General features: G+C 33.3%; 2 protein-coding genes across 7 annotated transcripts in view; one reads left to right on the top strand and one right to left on the bottom strand.

Moving 5' to 3' along the window:
* LOC124369177 (protein ANTAGONIST OF LIKE HETEROCHROMATIN PROTEIN 1-like) overlaps positions 1-15,042 on the bottom strand; it is a 62,542-nt gene extending 47,500 nt beyond the window's left edge. Inside the window, exon 1 of the mRNA XM_046826985.1 lies at positions 14,958-15,042. The gene's annotated coding sequence lies outside the window, so the exon portion shown is untranslated. The remainder of the gene's footprint in view (positions 1-14,957) is intronic.
* LOC124369175 (SRSF protein kinase 1-like) overlaps positions 1-20,449 on the top strand; it is a 108,121-nt gene that overhangs the window by 20,729 nt on the left and 66,943 nt on the right. For 2 of the 6 annotated variants that reach the window (XM_046826978.1, XM_046826976.1), the window contains exon 1: positions 15,192-15,311. The exons of 2 other annotated variants lie outside the window; for them this stretch is intronic. The gene's annotated coding sequence lies outside the window, so the exon portion shown is untranslated. Of the gene's footprint in view, positions 1-15,164; positions 15,312-20,449 lie in introns of those variants that run through there. 2 more of the 6 variants (XM_046826974.1, XM_046826975.1) reach the window with 2 other exon arrangements.

Below are 20,449 nucleotides of genomic sequence, written 5' to 3'. Positions count from 1 at the left end.
TGTATTCTATTAATTCCTAGCACTGAGCGCACTAGAGCCGGATGATTGAGAGCTTCAAACCCAGTCTCCTCCATGATGGTGTCGCTGCCCTCTCCACTGACAAAACTTAAGACTGAGGTCGAAGACTTTCCAATGGAGCAATCAAATTCCCTCCGATTACCAGTAGATCTGAGCTGGATTGTGTCATGAAAACTTTATCTTTGACACCGTTGCCTTGTAGGTCAACATAATATCGTTGCATCGTCTCTACCTCGACTATGTCGCCTTCATTACAGGGACACCCCGGCCACCGTTGAAGGTATCTCCAACGGCTGAGCCCACTTCGTGGCAATCTCCTTCGAGGATATTAGTTCTATTCCAAAAGAGCCCAGAAAGCCTTTCAGATTTTCCCTTGCTCAAGGTCGAGCGTATACTTGTCTCTGATCCAACTTATACTGGAAATCAACCATGCTTTTGTTAGACGTAAAATAATAACTTACGAAGGTTGCCTGGGTGTAGCGCACCCAAACGAAGCCTCTGGTGATACCGAGACTTTTGATTAGCACATATTGAGTTCGGCATTCGAATGGCCTCGGTATCTTTAAAGCATATCCAACTGGTCTATCCGTCCTTGTTACAGTACTCTTCGTATATCGGATGACGGGATGGGAAGTTTTTCGGAACGCTACTTCGGTGGAGGTTCCCTTGCAGAATATTTATCCAACCACACCGTCTTTACCCCACTTAAAACACTTCAAACATAAGCTGTGGACAATTCTATCTCGTCATCTGCACCTGTTTGAAGGTGGCTAAAATTAATTAATCAAGTAAAGGGCACACTATGCTTCGTCCACGGGTAAGGCCGTCAGTTCGAGTACAGCAAGGGATGTTACCTTGCAGGTGAATTTCGAAACTAAGATTTAGCACCTGATTCAGTGAAGTTGACTCAGTAGGTGGCACCTATCAGTAAACAGTCTTACCAAGATGAAAGTAGTAAATACAGATTTCCAATACCTGGATGAGAACCAATGGTACACATAATTCCACTTCTGCGACTGTTAATAATAACAGTGTTTTAACAGTGTTCGAAGAGCTTTGACGTTTCGATCTATATCAGAGGAAGGAGTTGGAGCTATTTAGAAAATGCTTTCACGAACAGGATACCTGGAAATCCAAAATGTGGTCGCAGGTGATAAGGCAAGTGTTTGTAGGAGATCCTTGAAAATTAAAATGGATGTACTAGAAGAAACCTTGTCGTTATACTAAAGAAACTGTACACTTCAAACAGAGCAGCATCCTTATTGCACATTCCCCTGAAAGGGTGGGTTTTTCAGCTCACAGATGGAAAAATTAGGCGTAGTAGTGGCTGTAATGTCTCTACCCTTTTGTTCTATCTTGTCAGTTTTCTACCTTGTATATGTGAAACTAATATAAGGGATAATAATGGGAGAAGAAAGGTATGATACGAATTACGCTGGTACCCACAATACTGATTACTTTTACTGCTCCTGTCTTCCAGCAATGGTTGAGAGGAAAGGAGTTCTTATTTTGAAAGATGACGTTACTGATCAAATGTTATCAAGACAGGATTTGTACTTTGCTGTCTCTAACCCCAGTAGGTTTCACTTCTGGCTGGTTTATACCTTCCAGTAGAATATATACTGGGTACAGCCTAAGCCGACGTGTCGCTTAAATGTCAACCTAATGGATGTTCAGGAGCTGCACATCATTAAATAAATGCAGAAAAACCGGCTGTGGAGGAAAATGTTGGAGTAGATATGGATCTCTAAAGTTCCTTTTTCAGGTCTAAACATGAGGGAACATTGTTTTCCCTGCCGGCCTTCATATGAGGATGCTGGAATGGAGTTAGCCTAACCTTCTTCCAAAATAATATGACTGAGATAGTGCCCAATACCACTGCTCATGGGATCTCGGTAGGGGGCGGCCTCTACCTAAAACTATATCCTCATGTGTTTCCTGTCACTCTGGAAGCAGCGCAAGGTCCTTTTATGACTAAGTGCAATTTAGGGGGTTCCTCATCTTCTTGTCCTAAGTGAACGCAACATGTAAATGGCGTTCTACCCAAGAGTCAAGCTTCGGCGGCTTCTTAGACTGTGTGGCTTCGGCACCAGAAAGTTTTGTTGGCTGTTTTTGTACTTATACAAACATGAAAATATATACAAATGCTATCCAGATCATGAAACTAGAAATAGACGTTTAGTAATATTTCCAGGTTTGAGCATTTGTGCATTCCTGGAGTGCTGGACTCTTTTTTCTCATTCACCTCTCTTCAGGCTTGTCTAGTTATATGAGGAAGTCCCCTCATGTAATGAGGGGTAGTCACAAGTACTAATCATAGAATAATCAACGAGCAATCAAATCAAAGTTTATTGCGTTTTGACAGTTAACATCGTAGATCAGTAGTCAATAGTTCTACATTAACATTTACTATTCACTGCGACATGCTGCCACAAAAAAATACAATTACACATTAACTCCAATTACACATTCATTGCCGTAATTTACAACCTCTTACCAGTACGTCCAATTTCTGATCTTGGAACGTACAGTTAACCAGTGTAAACAATAATTTCCAAAATGAAGATATAGGCAGGAATAAATATTTTAAAGAAATTAAATGCTGCCTTGTACGATTCTCTAAGATGCAGTTTAGAAATAAATGTAGGTAATTGCTCTCTTTTGAAATCTGTAGTGTTATGCGAGAGCATATTCTCTGTAGTACCAAACCATAGGTGAGATGGGGAAGACTTAAACCATAGTATACCAGTAACAGTAACAAAAATGTCACGAAATCAATATAATGGAAGTATTTTCCATGAAATATTATCCAGAATGCATCTTTCATTTTGGTATCAGCTCACATCATGTGTATCGGTGTTACATCTGTGTCTTTGACATTCCAAAGATGCAGAATATATGTTGAGCTCTATAGATATCAGCTTCTCCAGTTATATGCTTAAATGGGCGATGGAACAGAATGTGGTGTATTCAATATAATAATGATAATTCCGTGTTTGGATGAGATAACATAGTAAATTATGAATAGAGTGGGACTAAATAATCATCTACGTGGAGGTCCGTAAAATAGCTATTCTACACTCTGCCAAACTCATCCAATTTTTTAAAAATTTAAGCTATGTCTCTGAGATAATTGCTTTCTTCGTTTAAAGGTTATTATTCATTATAGATTACTTAAAAGGATCACAGGATTTCGGCCATATGCCATTACAAGTCGGTGTTCTTTATAAAAATAGTTTTAATCCCTGATTGATTAAGTACTTTAATATTTCGGAGAAAATAATTATGGTTATTTTCCCGAAATAAAAATGCAATTAGTGATCCAAGAGCAGTTACTTTTCATTTGTTACAGGGCAAGGTTTTTAGCGGACACATTATATTCAAATGTAATTTAAAACATTGACAGCATGTTAAACACTTCGAAAATCTCATATTTTTCTAGTGTACAACAGAGCTAAGCTAAGTTGGCCTTGTGTTTCTCTTTATTATTTTTTTGTGATTCCGCGCAATCACTGACAGTGGCTTGTTGGACACAGTAGTTCGAGGCTGTTTTGTTAACCACAGACGTCAACTTCAGCAATGTGACTGCGCCATCGATCGCCATCTTGATACTCTCGTTAAAGACCTGATTGTCCACTCGAGGTCGAAGTCCTTTAAAGCTCTGCCCAACGACTTTTAAAGGGTCCACTTCACTAATGTTGAAATCCCTAATACTAATGTACGTTTGTGTGTGTTCTGTGTATGTTGGGATGTCTACTTATGTGAGATAGCGTTACCTCGGTGTAAACTTCAAAGGTCGTTTCGGGACCAAAGAATATGAGTGGATATATTAATCAGTACATCAGCGACATTTATATTACTACATTCACTAAAAATAATATTGCTAACTCAGTTCAATTAACATCTAACCTAAACATTTGAAACATTTTATTAATATTAACCATAAAAAATACAACGCAGTACTATACTCGAATATAATGTTACTGTGTAATATGAGTATAAAGTCTTCCGATTGTTCAGTTCACTATACTTGGTCATTACCAACCAATTTAAATATTTTAGGTTTTTGGAAGTTCAACCATTTTAAGGAAGTTTCACTTTTATAATAATAAATCTGTAATTAACTGAGGCATTACCTTCCTTAATAAAAACGTTACGTAATTTGTTACGTATTATATCTGAGTGTATTTAAAGAGGAAGGTGTTAAAGTGATACCTATTCACCAAACCTTAAACCATAACCCAAATATATGTTATGGTACAATTAAATTGGCTCTCCGCCATTAACTAGTATAAAACAAAATAATTGATTACTGTATTATATTTTTTTTAATTATTAGTTCTAAAATGTTTTATTATTTATTTAAAAAAATATTGAAATAGACCTTTCATTACATACAAAATTTTACTAGCAAAATAAATTCTATAACATTGATCTCACTCTAGTGACTGAAGTCACTCTAGGCAATCTGTACAAAAATATTGTCTCCAAACTAGAAAAGCAAGGCGGAGTGAGAATCTTGGCCAATTAAAGTACTTTTGGTATTCAAAGGTTTAAATTTAACGGATTCGTGAACGAAGGTAACTACTTGGCTCAATACTCCACCCAAGTCTGCTGCTCTACATTCCCTTCTCATTCCATACTACACACCTTAGGGTATAATGTTCCGTACTTTGATTACCATTCCTTAAAAATTTGAATTCATAATTTTTATTTTTATTAAAAGTAAGTAAAATTAAACGTAGAATTTTGAATTTCGCTTTACTAGTTTCCAGAGTATGTTGGCAACGTTCATTAATTAATACTCTCGTTATAAAAAGATGGAGCAAGTATGAAATCAAACAATCTTTTACAAAATCCCATCCTGAAATAAAAAACTAAATATTTTCATTACTAACTCAGCTTAACGGTTTATAAGCTAACTAAACCTTTCGTTCCATTGTCCCAAGCGTTCCCCTTTCTCTGAAACCCAAGCGCCCATTTCCCCTGGACTCAAGCGATATTCTTCAAACCGTGTAATAACACGGTAATTCTGTAATTCCCTAATGACACACTACTAAATCCATACTTAACCCGAATGAAAATTTCATTTACTTTTAATTATGGATTTTGATATTACAGTAAATTTAATTCAACACAATTAAGTATTTAAAAGTTCATCTACTCAAGATTCTCCGTGACGACGTAAATGTATGTACTTTAAATCTCGTAGCATCATTCCATTCGTAGCGTGAATAAATCATTCTGTTCTAAAAAGATACAAAAACGTTATGATAAGTAAATTGTACATTTCCTATTTCTCTGTAATTTTTTAAGAAAATACGAGGCATAAGATATAAAGACTTATTAAATTAGAATAGTTTCTTTGGTCCATACATAAACTTTAATAAGTTAAAAATTTACCTTCTAACGAACGTTTTATTAGGTATTTTCAGAATGTTATGATTTTAGGCAATTTCTTAAGCATTTACTATACATTAGGAACCGATAGAAGATAAATTTAAATGTTGTTACGGTATATTACATACTTTTAAAATGTTTACATACGAACATATTGATCATGTATTTTGTTTGGGTTATTTTAAATTACTTTTATATATTAAAAATAACTTAGGGTAATGTATATGTTGATGTATTCTATTAGTTCGTACTCTTGGGCGCACTAGAGCAGGATGATTGAGGGCTTCATACCCAGTCTCCTCCATGTTGGTGTCGGTGCCCTCTCCACCGACAAAACCAACGACTTAATTTTGTTATTAAGATACTTTAATTTTGTTTTCTAAACATGTCACCTGTAAAGTACAAATTTTAAATTAATATATTTTTAATGTTTTTATTACTAAAGTGAAGATAATTGAATGAGAACAAGATTTTTTTTAATAGCATCTCTTTAAAATATCTCTTTTACATTTTATTAAATCGTTTTGCCCATATGAAAGTTATCGTATGAGTTTTACTACAAATGATAATATGAACTTAATTTGTATCATTTCATAAATCTAAAAATACATTATATACCTTAAAGTAGATACTTTGATCCGTGATACGCACCAAAGGCTTTCTATAGCTCAATAAAAAAATAATTATTTACCATACAAAACTTAAAAGAGAGCCCTCAACTAAAACAATACAGAATAACACTTACAAATGGTACCTGCTCGTCAAATAACAATTGTGTCAAGATTTGTGAAATATCGTTAATCTTGATATCATACAAACAGGTGTGAACACTTTGGAACACGTGCATTACATATTGATTCGTTAAAACGTTATTTTTGACTATTTGTAAAGATTCCACTCTTTTATATTCTTTGTATATAGATCCATGAAGCCCAAAAACTCTCGCACGTTTACTTCCCCTATGTCAATGTTACATGAACGTCTATATCTATTTCAACATTAGGTAAGTGACAAAATAGAATCTTTGCATCATCTTTCTTCTCGAAAATACAAATCCTCCTTATCCTGTACAATCAAACACTGGTGAATATGTAATAGCCTTTTGTTCGAATGTTGGTTCAAATAGCCTTTGGACATGATGTAAGCAACGGCAGACAGTATTGTTGGCCTAATCAGACTCATGTTCTGATTCGGTCTTGCAGGTTGTACCGAATGGACGAAACACATGGGGTTGGATACCCCTGAGGTTGTAGTAATGAATACTAGATTTGCAAAGTTTACTTGTATGTTTAATTGTGGCAAATAAACATAAAAGCACCGGTTCTAGATGTTTAAAATAAAATAATGTATTGCCACGTTGCTGCCAAATAGAGTGATAATGAACTAAATGATATCATGGAGTAGGCCTAATGGTTTCAGTGTTCTACGCTCATTTTACATACGAACTTAATAATTATTAAAACTTTAAAATTGACTTACCTTCACGTTGATGTCGACTCACAAGCGCGGGCGTCAGCATCTTGGCTCGACATTGCAACTGTAGTCGGAAAAAAGTGAAGATATGTAGACTAGAAGTCTAAAACATGAATGCTGGAAGTACTCGAAGTTGTATTCATAGTTAAGATCAAACTCAGAGACTCGAAGTTAAACTCGTTTAAAACAAAATTACGACGTTATTAGCCATTTATCGAGACAACTAAAGATTCATAACAACGTGGTGTCGTCAGAAGGACCTCACCACACTATTATCCATATTAATCTGCCAAATAAGACATCAACCAAGGTAAGTTACTTTACTATTTATAATTTTACTTTATATTATATTCAAAATTAGATGTCTCGAAAGAAAAGGCTAATTTATAATACGAAATTAAAAATTTACTTAAGGACAAGGCGCGCGAGGTGTTGCCCGGCAGCAGGATCGGCAGCTACAAAGTTCACGAGAGAACAATTACTACGCGTGCCAATTAGTTTATAATCCGCCAAGAATTTAGTTCCAAGAACATCGTATGTAGCTTATATACCAGTAACGAGAAACAGAGTTGCTAAAATATGTACTGTATAAAATAAAACTAAATAACGGTACAAGGTCTGCCCATAAAACAGTATTGTTGGCCTAATCTGGCTCATGTTCTGATTCAGTCATGTAGGTCTACCTGTAAAACAGTATTGTTGGCCTAATTAGGCTCACATTCTGATTCAGTCATGTAGGTCTTCCTGTAAAACAGTATTGTTGGCCTAATCTGGCTCATGTTCTGATTCAGTCCTGTAGGTCTACCTGTAAAACAGTATTGTTGGCCTAATTAGGCTCACATTCTGATTCAGTCATGTAGGTCTTCCTGTAAAACAGTATTGTTGGCCTAATCTGGCTCATGTTCTGATTCAGTCCTGTAGGTCTACCTGTAAAACAGTATTGTTGGCCTAATTAGGCTCACATTCTGATTCAGTCATGTAGGTCTTCCTGTAAAACAGTATTGTTGACCTAATCAAGCTCATGTTCTGATTCGGCCCTGTATGTCTGCCAGTAAAACAGTATTGTTGGCCTAATCAGGCTCATGTTCTGATTCAGTCCTGTAGATTCAGTCACAGCTCCTTAAAATTACCTTATCAAAAGACAAGTGTATTTTGTAATAATGCAATAACATAAATGTTAGAGATAAAATGTAATTTCCCTAATGAATATATTTTTATAATTTTAAAATTTAAAATTACGTTTTATTACAACAAATTGTTTTCTTAAAACATAAATCACTAAAATACACTAAAGTCGTAATTCGTGTACATAATGTAAAAATTCTGCAGTATGTTTTTGGTTCGGCTTGATTAAAACATTGTCCAAAATACCCACTTTAAATGTCTATAAATCCTCATAATATGATAAAATTAGGTATATAAAAAATTCTATGTCTTTATATTTCTTTAAGTGATGATTTGTATTCACACATTTAGTGGTCAGCTCAAATATTGTATAAATTATTGAATTAATTGAATAATTTTTGGAAATTTTAAGAAAATTTATGTTTAGGTAATAGGTGATTTAAAGTTAAACAACTATATAAAAACAAACACTACATTGTTACAATACAACTGCATTTTCCTTTTTTTTATTATCATCTTAGAAACTATCTTATTATTTACTATTATTTTATTCACAAAAAGAAATCCCTTTTTTAGAATGTTTTAGAATCCCTTCATATAATGTGCCATATAAAGTATTTAATTGATACAAAATCCATTTCACATAAATATATGGTTCCTGGTGTGTGACAAATTGCAAATATCCTAATACCAGAATCTGAAGAAGAGTTTGAATTACTAAAACCACCATCTTCAGCGCAGTTTAGACCTATAACTGTTGACGAATCTCTAGTAATTGAGCCAATAAGTCCTGGAACAACATATGTAATAATTGGTAAAATTGGTAAACAATTTCTTCCTAGAGCAAACGATGACAAATTGGATTTCTATTGGGATAGAAAAAAGAAAAGTTTTATGATTGGAAATTTACCAGTGAATCTTAAACGTAATTGCATTCACGAAATTGATGATTTAAAATATGAAGGAACTCAAGGTTAATGGAGATTATTAACAAATAACAATGTACCCGAAGATTATTTATATTTTCAAAAAAATTATACAAATTATACTGAGATATTATGTAAATCTGACTCAATCTATAAAAATAATGACCCTTCAGCTAAAATAGCAAAACCAAGTAGAGGAAAAAGAATTTTGAATATAATCAAAAAATTTAGAAAACAAAGATCAAATCGAAGGATATGGAATACGAATATATTCTAATGATAAAATTGAATACAGATATATCGATAATGTAACAAAACTTGGTGGTATTATTGACTACATTTATGCTCAAGAAAAATATGAAACAACGAAAAGAAAATATGTTTGAACGATAAGAAAACAATTTATTTAGAACAAACTTGATGAATTGATTGAAACCCCAGACGGAATTAATTATTTAAAGAAAGATTGTCCAGCAATAAATTTATCAACTTACCACCAATCGAACGAAGGTAGTGGCCTTTTAAAGGATTTCATTAGCAATTTACCATTTGAATTGTACAATCTAGGCTATTTGTATCTAGGGTCTGGAAAAAAGCTTGAAAAATAATTCAAAAGAGGAGATCCTGGTATAAGTAAATTAGACAAAGCTGCAACTGAACACATTTGTTATGCTTACATAGAGAAACGAATTCTAGACATACAGATAACATTTTACAAAATCAAGCAATAGTTAGATTTTTATAAAAAAGATGCTATTGTAGGTGAAATAATTATTGCACTTCCACCAACTGGAGCACTGTTTTAAAAGAGAAAATTTGGAATGAGAATGGAAGAAAATTTGAAATTTTCGCTTAATAAATGAAGAAAACATCTGTGAACGTAAATTTCAGCAAAAATGAAATAAATAACATTAAATCTACCTTTAAAAATAAAATTCCTGTTAAAATTTAATTTAATGTAGATCAATATAAAATGGTAATGGTGAGATGTTTTAAGATAATACAATACTACAAACTTCAAAATCACAAAACAATAATAAAGTAATCATTTAATTTCCTTATAATCAGTTGAAAGAACTTAAGTAATAGTAGATGATTGAACAATTTGTTTAATTCTGGTGAAGACCTTTTAATTGAAAGAAATGTTATACCTTAAGTTAGAAAATCTGCTCCAATTGTAAAAAAGATTCCGGTATTTTTTCTAAAAATATTTCGTAGTATAAATAATAGTCTTACTAAATGGACTTAGAAAATTTAAATAAAGTAGTTGAGTTAAGATGTAAATAATATAATAAATTAAATGAATTAGAATAAAAAAGAAGTCTGACATTGTAATCTTAGAGCGAATTAAAGATAAATTTGGGATTACATTAATTACAGAGTTAGAATAATTCGAAGTACATTTGCCATAGATGAAAAAAGAATACAGAAATGATTAAAATAGTTAACTTACACTTAGTCACTGGAAAAAGACAATTACAGATAAAGAATTTAAATTGATTTAATTCATAAAACTCCATAGAAGCTAACAACCTTTGACAAGAGATTTTCTGTTTTAAATTTTAAATTGATATATTGTAAATTAGACAGAAATTTACGTTCATTTACTTTTGTCTCCAAAAGTGCACTAGAACCACCATATTCATAAACAAAACAAGTCTTATGTGGTGTGATATATACATTTATTAAATTTGTATAAATGGCAATATCCTAATTAAATATCAATGAAGATTAAATCGCGGAGCAAGTACTTTTTATGATTTAATGTTTAATGAAATTACACACACACACACACACACACACACACACACACGCACGCACGCACGCACGTACGCGTATTATATATATATATATATATATATATATATATTTAAGAATTTTTGTTCCAGTATACTATTGCTGTTTAAGAGAGGAAAAATAAATGGTTTAAGTTCTCGAGAAATACTTACTGCAAGAGAAAGAAGCCGTAAAAGTTAACTAGAGCCGCTGTAGTGTCAGAGAAACAGTCGTTCTTTACTAAATATTTCTTCTGTACTAAATTCGTTGTTCGATTCTGAGTAATTGTTAAGCAATAGATAAAAATTAAACTTTAATATGCTATATATTTGTATCTGTGAATCTGCAAACCAATGAGTGAATGATTTTGGCGCGCGTATGAGCAACTACACACACCCTTAACTTGTACCATAATTTGTTACTGGCTGAAAATTCACAGTTCACATTTGCTTAAGGGTACTTCTAACCTAACGATTTTTTTCTTTTTAAAATAAGTTGATTACTTACTGTAACTAATTTTTTATATGACGTTGAAAGTATTTGTTGTAATAATTAAGTTTAAAATATATCCTTCATTTATGCATGTATCGTGTACACAATCTACATTTTAGGTGCGTCTAGAACCCATATTTTTATTTATTTATTTTTTTCAAGTAAATGTTTGTGTTAGAAGGGCTAATTCCAGATATTAAAAAAAATCTTTATGCTCCCCAAACACTCGAAATTACAGTAATTTCGCTGCCGACCTTCGCTAAAATGGTCTTTTGGACTAATAACAATTTTCTTTATTTGGAGAATAAATGAAGAAAACCCGAAACTCCCCCAGTTTTTAGACCATGGAAATCACTACTATTGTTGAATTAACTTCATTTTTATTATATAAGTGTATTATACAGTCAACTTTCTTGTAAACATGTGAAACGATTAACAGGTATCGGAAAGACTAAATAAACAATAACAGTAATTAACAAACATCGAGTAAAGCTAACAATCCCGTCCTTTCTCCATGTCCGCTATTTGTATTATGTGATTTGATAGATGAAAGTGTGAACATAATCTTATCTTAGGTAATTAATCGATATAACACCCATCGAGGTTTTCGATCTCGAAGGACGCTTTTTCGGCTATGGGCATTTATGATCAGTACTTTCCCGTTCCAAATCGTACGTTGTAAAAAAGTACAAATCAGAAATACCTCTGGTCGTAATTGCGGGCTTCAGTGACACCTCCGCGCCCTCCTGATAAGAAACTAAAAAACATCCCTCGATTCAGTATGTAAAAATTAAGATTAGATCACGTGTGCGCCTCAACATATCCTTAGGTTGGACAAGAACGAAGAGTGGCGGAACGTGTACGATGAATATCTTATCGCTGCTTGAATCTCAATATATCTTTCCGTCCTCAGCCATAAGACAAGTACACGTGCTATACTTCCGTCTTCAAATTCATAGTGGCAAATTGTTGCTATTAATTTTAATTGTAAATATCAACATGTTGATGTTTCAATGAATTTAAAATACTTGATACTCGTTTATATGAAAAGAGTAAAGTTTTAAAAATAGTTTAGATATAGTTCTTTACGTTTCTTGAAATCTTTAACCCTAACTATAAATATGGGTGAAATATTTAAAATTTGACAAAACATTACCATGTATTGTTACGTTTCTGCTCTCTTATGACAAGAAGTTCTCATTTGCACTTAGTCCAAAAAGAACCTTTGCGCTTGCTTCCGAAGTGACAGGATATTCAGGATGGGTACGGTTGAGGATAGAGAACCATGAGGAGGGATAGCGGGCGCTATATTTTATATGGTCATAGTCACATCACCTTGAAATAAGGGGAGGCCAGCTCTGCGCCTCTTCAGTGAAAGTGGTAGCAAGTCAGCAAGGTAGCAAGCACAGAGGTAGCAAGTCTTATGTTCAAGCTAGGCTGCCTTTAACACTAGGACTGGGCGCATATTGGTATTGTAAACTGTCGGAAGCAAGTGTTTCGAATCAATCTTCTCCTCAAAATTGTTTTTGTCGGACACCTACATCTCCATGCATTCGAATGGGTCACTGTACTCGGTTTGTATCGACCATGTGAGCGCTTGTCTCCGGACGCTGTGAGCCACTTGATGTAGGACACCTAACTCAAATTTTGTCTCACGACAACCGTCGGAAGCGAAAGGTCCGTCCATGCACATACGAGTACAGCGGCAAATTGACCTAGCCTTACTTTAGTTGCATACATCGTATGTTTGTTTGTGTTGTTTTGTGTCACTTGTTCATTTCAAAATGTCAGAAGAAGTGATTGACGAATTGGTATATGGGGACAAACTGTTGGTAATGTCAGAGGCGAAGCTAGTGCTGTACGATATTACTAGTAAAGATCATCTCAACCAGGATGAAACGTACCAAACATTTGGACAAACTGAGGTAAGCACTCTGCAACATGAAATTCTTTTTCTTAATTTACGCTGGTTTAACAGCAACTAGCTTTATTTTGACATCTCGATTCAAAATGGGTCTTAGTCACAAGCTATTACTCATTGAAGGAGCAAAATGACAAAATTTTTCCGACAAATGATTCGATACTTGTCTCCCACGACTTATTCCTTTAGTGGGTGTCCAGCCTAAGGGATATCCAACTTCATTTTGCCCGTAATCACGCCCCGCTCGACGTTTTGTTTAGCTACGTCGCAAATCTCAAATAAATTAAATCGACATAACGGGCTAACAAATCAGAAGAAAAGATTGGCTGGCAGTTGTCTAAAAGATTTAAACAAAGAGGAATTGGTCAATGTAAAAGGTTTTAAATGGCATGGCCTCGAAATGGATAGATATTTAGGTAATGTTTTAAAAACCTGAACCGACTTTTAAAATTATTATTTATAAGCAACACTTAGACGGTTACCCGATCTAAAAATGTATTTAAAGCCAAAAATCTTAAAACGTTAAGTTGTATTAAGTTAAAAATAATATTAATCATTTTTGTATCGCTTGGCAGTTTATTACAAAGCGTCTTTGTAAGTATGTGTGCTTTCAACAAAATTCTTGTGGAAACTTTGTTTCGTTTATAAAAACAGCTAGTGGATTTTCTTAGCTTGAAAGAATATCAGATATTAGTTCTTTTGATTGTGCTATTGTGAAGGTGTAAGTGAATATTAAGTAGTAAGTAATATTAATGTCCTAATTTACAGGTTGGTTCACGAAGATATGTGGAAACTGTGGAAGCTCATTCTACATGCAAAAATAATTTAAAAAAGTTTATATGAACATAGGTCGGGAAATGCTTCGTTAGCGAGTTACGGCTAGCTAAAGACTTCGCCTGAATTTCAGCTCACCGTGTAAAACGAGGTCTTCCTGAAATTATGTTAATGTAGATTAAGGGGCGTTATCCGAACCCATGTTTACATAAACGTTATTTTAATATTGTTGCATGTAGAATGAGCTCCATCAGTTTCTTCATCTTTATGAATCATCCTGAATAATCATGGCAATGTTAACATGTTGTAATTTTTAAAAAACTGCACATATAAAAAGTTTCATATATGTAATTGTTTTGGTTTGTCCTTTCTATTAAACAAGCTATAAACTTCAGTTCTATCATTGCTACAAAATACCGCGACTATAATACGAGTAATAATTATTAATAGCTTCTTGATTATTTGCAAGCTAATTTAGAAGCAGAATAAAAGTAAAAATTAAAATTAACTTTGGTTATTGGAGGGAAAGAGTGGCAATTTTAGGACTTGCCTCCTCTGGAAAAAATATGTAGCTGCGACTGTAGTAGCAACTATAGATGTATTGACGCACTGATGACAGTAGAGGTTTGAGATTGGTTATTGCTCTGTCGCTACTGTATATATTGCTCGAAATCGTATTTACAGATAGATCCCTTCTCAGATTGGTAGCCCGTGTAGGATGTTCATATAGTAGTACACGCTGAAGGAAGTAGTGAGAAATCGCGTTCGAATAGGGAATAGACTCTATACAACTACAGTGACCCCATGTCTGGACATGAATGGAAAGATAGAACTGGCGATAGCGTATATTTGATTTCCGTTGTACTCATGTGTATTTTGTACGTTTTCGAAAATTAAATGCTAGGACATAAAATTGCTTTGACTTTTAGTCATCAGAGTTTAAACAAATTAAAAACTTGTTAAGCATTTTAAAAATTATAACTCTTTCTACGAGATGGTTTCAAGATGAGTTGTATGTTAGACCTTTAAACAACACAACTATACGAGTGTACCTCTAGGACAGAACGGTGGTATGGAGCTCTCTTACGACCGCGACGATGCGGTGTTATGTATCAAGTGTGCACAGTTTGCTCGCTACATAGGCACTGCATTGGCATTTACCTTTGAAAAAAAGTGAGTGGCGCCGATCATGATGACCGTTTGTTGAGCGCGCTCATCGTCTGTTTTGGGCGAACTTGGCGGGATGCCGGATGACGAAGAAGAGCCGAGCCGCGTCGCGTCCCGACATTGCCAAAATCTAGGCCGCAGTCCCGTCCGTATTGCATACATGCCTGCAAGTGTGCGGTAGTGCGTATTGGTAGTGAATTGTGGGTTCTTTGCCAACTAGTGTTTATATAGTGTCCGAGGTAAAATTTTTGCTCATCGAGTCTTATTTTGGAACTGTTAAAATAATCGTAGAGCAGTAGATTACTATACACGTTATAAGCAGATTGTTATTTCATAAATCGGTCAAAGATAAAGCTTTCTTAAAAAAATAAAGTTATATAAATATTGACAGAACGTAAGATATAAAATTAGTAGCAGTTTTTTTACAAAATCAATTATTGTGATATGGAACTTAAGGTATTTATTTACGTTGAGAATGACCTTGGCACCGATCTGTGTTGTGCTCGGCCATGATATTTACGCATCATCTCTAAAGTGACTTACTGAACTTTCATCTTTAAAATAAACAAATGAAGTAATTCAGTGTCAAATGTAAATTTTTAGAAATGATGAGTGCCTTTTCGTCACCACTTTTTTGTTACTTACTTAAAACGTATTAAATCATATATGTGACATGAATTGTTCACTTAAAAACATTTATCGATTTAGCCACGTATTCCATAAATACGTAAAATTTGCAAAAGTAATGCCAATAATATTAATACTCTATATGGAAACAATAATACATTGAAGCAAGCTAAGTCCCTTTAAATAAACTAGATGTTATGTATAAAGACATTTACCTTATACTTAATTAAACATTCCAGTATAAAAGCTTGTAATAATATTAGAGAAAGTTTTTGGATTTCAGAGGAAGCCAGCTAAGCATATTTTAATAATTCATTTCATGGTGCGCCTTCCTCTTATCCAACTATGTGAATCGCCAATGATAAACGAGGGATCAAATCAACTTGTTAGTCAATTACAGGGTCCTGGGAATATTTGCACACGTGTCTATTATTTATTCACTGGTATATGTAAAGTGACAATCCAATATCATTTATGGTTTAATTAATTATCTCGTTTGAACCAATAACCGAGAAATTTATAGAAGTGGAATAAAACGGCAAATCATGATAAGTTTAGATTGGAGATTATGTTTTAATATCATCCATGAATCCAAAACTTCACATGTGATTGCATTAGATAATTTATTTAGGAGTCAGTATTTATACTTCAACTTGATAAGTACAAACACAGGATGAATTTAAATGTCATATTTTAAGCCTAAGATCAATCATTCAGCGTCATTTTGTCTCCTAAAACTCGATATTTTAACAAACAATTTTACTACAACACTTGGTTTACACAAAAAGTCGATAATAATAATAGTTTTAACTGTCTAATTCGTGGGAGCCTTTGCATATTGTCATGAAGTAAACATTAAAAGTCAGAAAACAGTAATAGATTGAATGGATTCCAAAATTAACTCGGCAGCTAACAGGTAAGCGTATTCTGCACACTTGAATGTTTGCCGAACCAACTCGTCCAAAAATAATCCATTCTACGTTTTCTTTACAAACATCAAAAACTGTGCATAGCTAACTGGGAGTTGCGAGCTTAGCCTTTTCGTATAAGGCGTTTTGTATTCAAAATAATTGTTGATCGATAGAATTAAAATAATATAACAACACATATTACATTCTCAGATTATGTGTATAGAGTGGTTTGGAAGTGTTTGATTGTTTTATATGGTTTAGTTTAATACACACAATCAAAACATTTAGTATATGAAAATCCACGATGTACATTATAGATCAAAACAGATTTTTTTTTCATTGAAAAAGCTATCGTTCCTATACATAGGAGTCACATAAACAATCCAAAATAAATGCATAACAAATACATGATACTGTACATGAAGTCTGTTCCCTCAACCAACCCTTATGATTGTTGTGGATAAACAAATAGGGGAATATTAAGTGTTTAGTTTATCAACAAATTGACAGGGTGTACCTTACTCAAAATGTTAAAAATACATCGATACATCGTTGAAAAGGTATAAAACTCATGTAAAATGTTTTGTTTATCCATGTTGGACTCCAAAAGTCTTGAAGCGCATATTAAACAAATGTATGACCTTCATAAAATCATGTTTAATGATTTAACTCTCGTGAAATGAGAGAAAAGTTATGGTATGTTTTGAATTTCCGATTTTGTGTTTTTCTGTTTAGATTTCCATACAGTTGTGTTAGACTAATGTAAATCACAGTTGTATTAGTTTAAAGTGATAAAACTCTTAACTTGAATCGCGATCAGGGAAATGTAACTGAACAATAGAGATGAGGAAAACATTCAAAAATGCAGTTAAGTGCAATCTGGAAGTTCCTAGCCAATTCGTATTAGTTGAATAATGTCAGAAGGATTTTGACGGAAGTTTAGAAACCAAGGTTTTTGATTAGTGAAAGCCCTAGTCTGTGTCCTTAAGGTATGCCACATTTGAACTGGTGTGGTGTAAGTTATTACATCGTCATTCGTTTTTTACATAATTTATGGAAAATACAGTGACAATCAGGATTTATAATTTTATGGACATACATGACATATCGGGATCAGGAGATATTCCCCCTGAAAATTTTAAATAATCGGAACCATTAAACCTCTGATCTAAAGTTTGAGATCCACTAGATCACCTCTTTTTCAGCGTAAAGCTCAATATTTACGTTTTAATAGTAACAATTTATATACTCACATTGACTTAGTGTTTGGTACTAAACTAAGAGATACTCCTGTCTGTTTCATGGGTCCATCGCTCGCTCGTTTCCCACCCTTTAGCCTCGTTTTTCAGAACAAATATTTAGTAAAACTGACACCGAATTACTGCAAGTTTCCTGAGTAACTGAGACTGTTGATTTTCATACATTCGGCACCAGTATGAAATTTTGTACCCGTGATTTCAGGAATACGACGTTTAAGTATTTTAAAATATTATTCTATCCACGAATTCAAGGATACAACGCCTTTAATGTGATATTTTATACAAATATTTATTTAAATATTAAACTTGTCATAATATTGGATTAGTGTTTTTGCTTTCGGGACATGGTGAACCATATATTTAAAAACAGCATGTTAAAAACGATGTCATATTTGGGATGAAATTAAGAATTACCGAAGATTTCGGATATATTTAAGTTATTTTTAGCTAGAGGGTAACACAATTTTAGTGTTAAATGAAAAACATTGTTCTAAATCTGTAACGACATCCTTTTGGTGTAAAATATTATTTGATATCAGTTATTTTCTTGGGACCCAGTGCTCATAATGTTGGCTTTTTAAAAGATTCAAGGGTACATTTAGGTACAAGATGAGTAACTTTAAATCGATATTCAACTAGTTTACTCTGGTTTAATATTTAACAACCTTTTTTTGGTACCGTGGCTTACTGCTTTACTGTGAAATACAAAATTAAAGCGTTCCCTTTTGGGATTGGTTTATTACTGTACAATGTTGTCGAATTTCTGACATATGTTTGCCAACGTATAAAAGGTACAGTATAAGTAAAAATTTACTAAGATGGCGTCAATTTATAATTTTTAAATGTAATTTCAGAGATAAATTTAGGAGTAGGCGATTCTCAATACTGTAATTTAAGATAGTGCCTTCTTTAATTGTGTAAATTTCCTCATCGATGTTGTAATTATTTTATGAAAAATATGGTTTTGTTACCGAACAATTTTATTTTTAAACTCCTCCACTCCAAAATAAATCTAAAAACTGTTTAGGAATTCGTTATTTATTTTTGGAATTTACATGCCTCAATGTTGCGTAAGACAACATTTGCTTTCTTGGCCTAATAGTCATCATGTCCTAAAATACAATATACTTCCAAGGGTGGGGCAGACAAAATAGTGATTCTCTTGTGGGCCTATTTCTTCTCAGTGTGCTTGCAAATTCTTTGACATCCGGACACATATAATACGTAGTATGTTTTAGCCTGATGGTGTCAGATAAATATTTTGGTTTATATATTAGTTTTTAAATATTCAATTAACCAAGGCTTTTTATGATGTGGTGTTAATTTAATATTCGATTCGAAAATTACAATTTAACGTCATACCCATCACAACAGTGTTTATGAGTAAAATAGTTTTGAGATTTTAAAAGTTTGAATTTGGAAATTTTCGGCTTTAAGTATTGGATATGTTGAAACTAAAATTTGTAATCGGAATGGCTATGAAATTAATTTCATTTTGATACATCGTATTGATACAGCCGTTTTTAAATATTTCATTAAAAAAATTATAACTATAGTTGTAATACCAAATAACGTACATATACTATCGTTTAGGAGGGCTCCTAAATTGAGTTTAAAAAGTATGGTTATATATAAATGAAGAAAATAAGCCAAGAGATACGTGGCAATACGCTTAAATTTCAGTTAAATCCTTGAACACTCATCACAATTAATCAATTGTGGTGTATGCGTATTGGCGTATCGGGACGTTACCATCTTAGTAAAACACTAATATTTTTAGAATGGTGATACAACAAATATATTTTCTGTGTGAATAAAAGACAATCAACCAAAGTAGAAGGCAATATTCTTAAAGTACACAAAATTCAACACCGAGGCAGAAAAAACTCATTACCTGACCTAAATGTTTGCTCAGTTTGAGCGTCATAGTCATAAATTATAAGATTCTTTCTTAAAAATTAAAACAATTAGAAGAATTATAATGTTTAATAGTTACAAAGTATAGTAATTAAGTGGGGAATCTTATATTCCAACTTTCTTTGTGAGTTCGAGCGTACTTGGAGAACAGAATTTACTTGTAGGTGTTTAAATACCCGCAGAATGTAAAAGCCATTGCAGGGCTTAAATTCACTTACAATCTGAGGCGTAATGCACAAGAACAAGCCAATTCAGAGAACTGGGGGAGATCAACACATGATTACATAATGATGATACATAATGCTTATATAGGCATGTTTTTGGAACCTAGGCTGAAGTTTCTCTTTTAAACGCGAAATTTCAAAAAAGCTCAGTGAGTCAGGTTTGACTTGTGAAGTAGGCAGGAGTGTCCCCTATTTTGTAGACTTCTAATTGAAGGTAAGTGTTGCGACTTAGAAATGTTATAACCAAGCCTCTTCTTTATTAGTGTAAAATGTATTACTTATACAGGGACGTCAAGTTATAGTACACATAAGTTATATAGATCTATAATTTCGAATAATCTTTTAAAGCTTAGCATTTTTCAAATTTGGCTTTATTTGTTTTGTATAATATACAAACCTATATTGTTATCTGCCCAAAAAATGTGAGTTTGTATTGCAA

The sequence above is a fragment of the Homalodisca vitripennis genome, chromosome X (genome assembly GCF_021130785.1).
Source record: "Homalodisca vitripennis isolate AUS2020 chromosome X, UT_GWSS_2.1, whole genome shotgun sequence".
Taxonomy (NCBI): Eukaryota; Metazoa; Arthropoda; class Insecta; order Hemiptera; family Cicadellidae; genus Homalodisca; species Homalodisca vitripennis.
The sequence above is the reverse complement of the archived record's forward strand: the minus strand, read 5'-3'. Positions and strand labels throughout refer to the sequence as shown.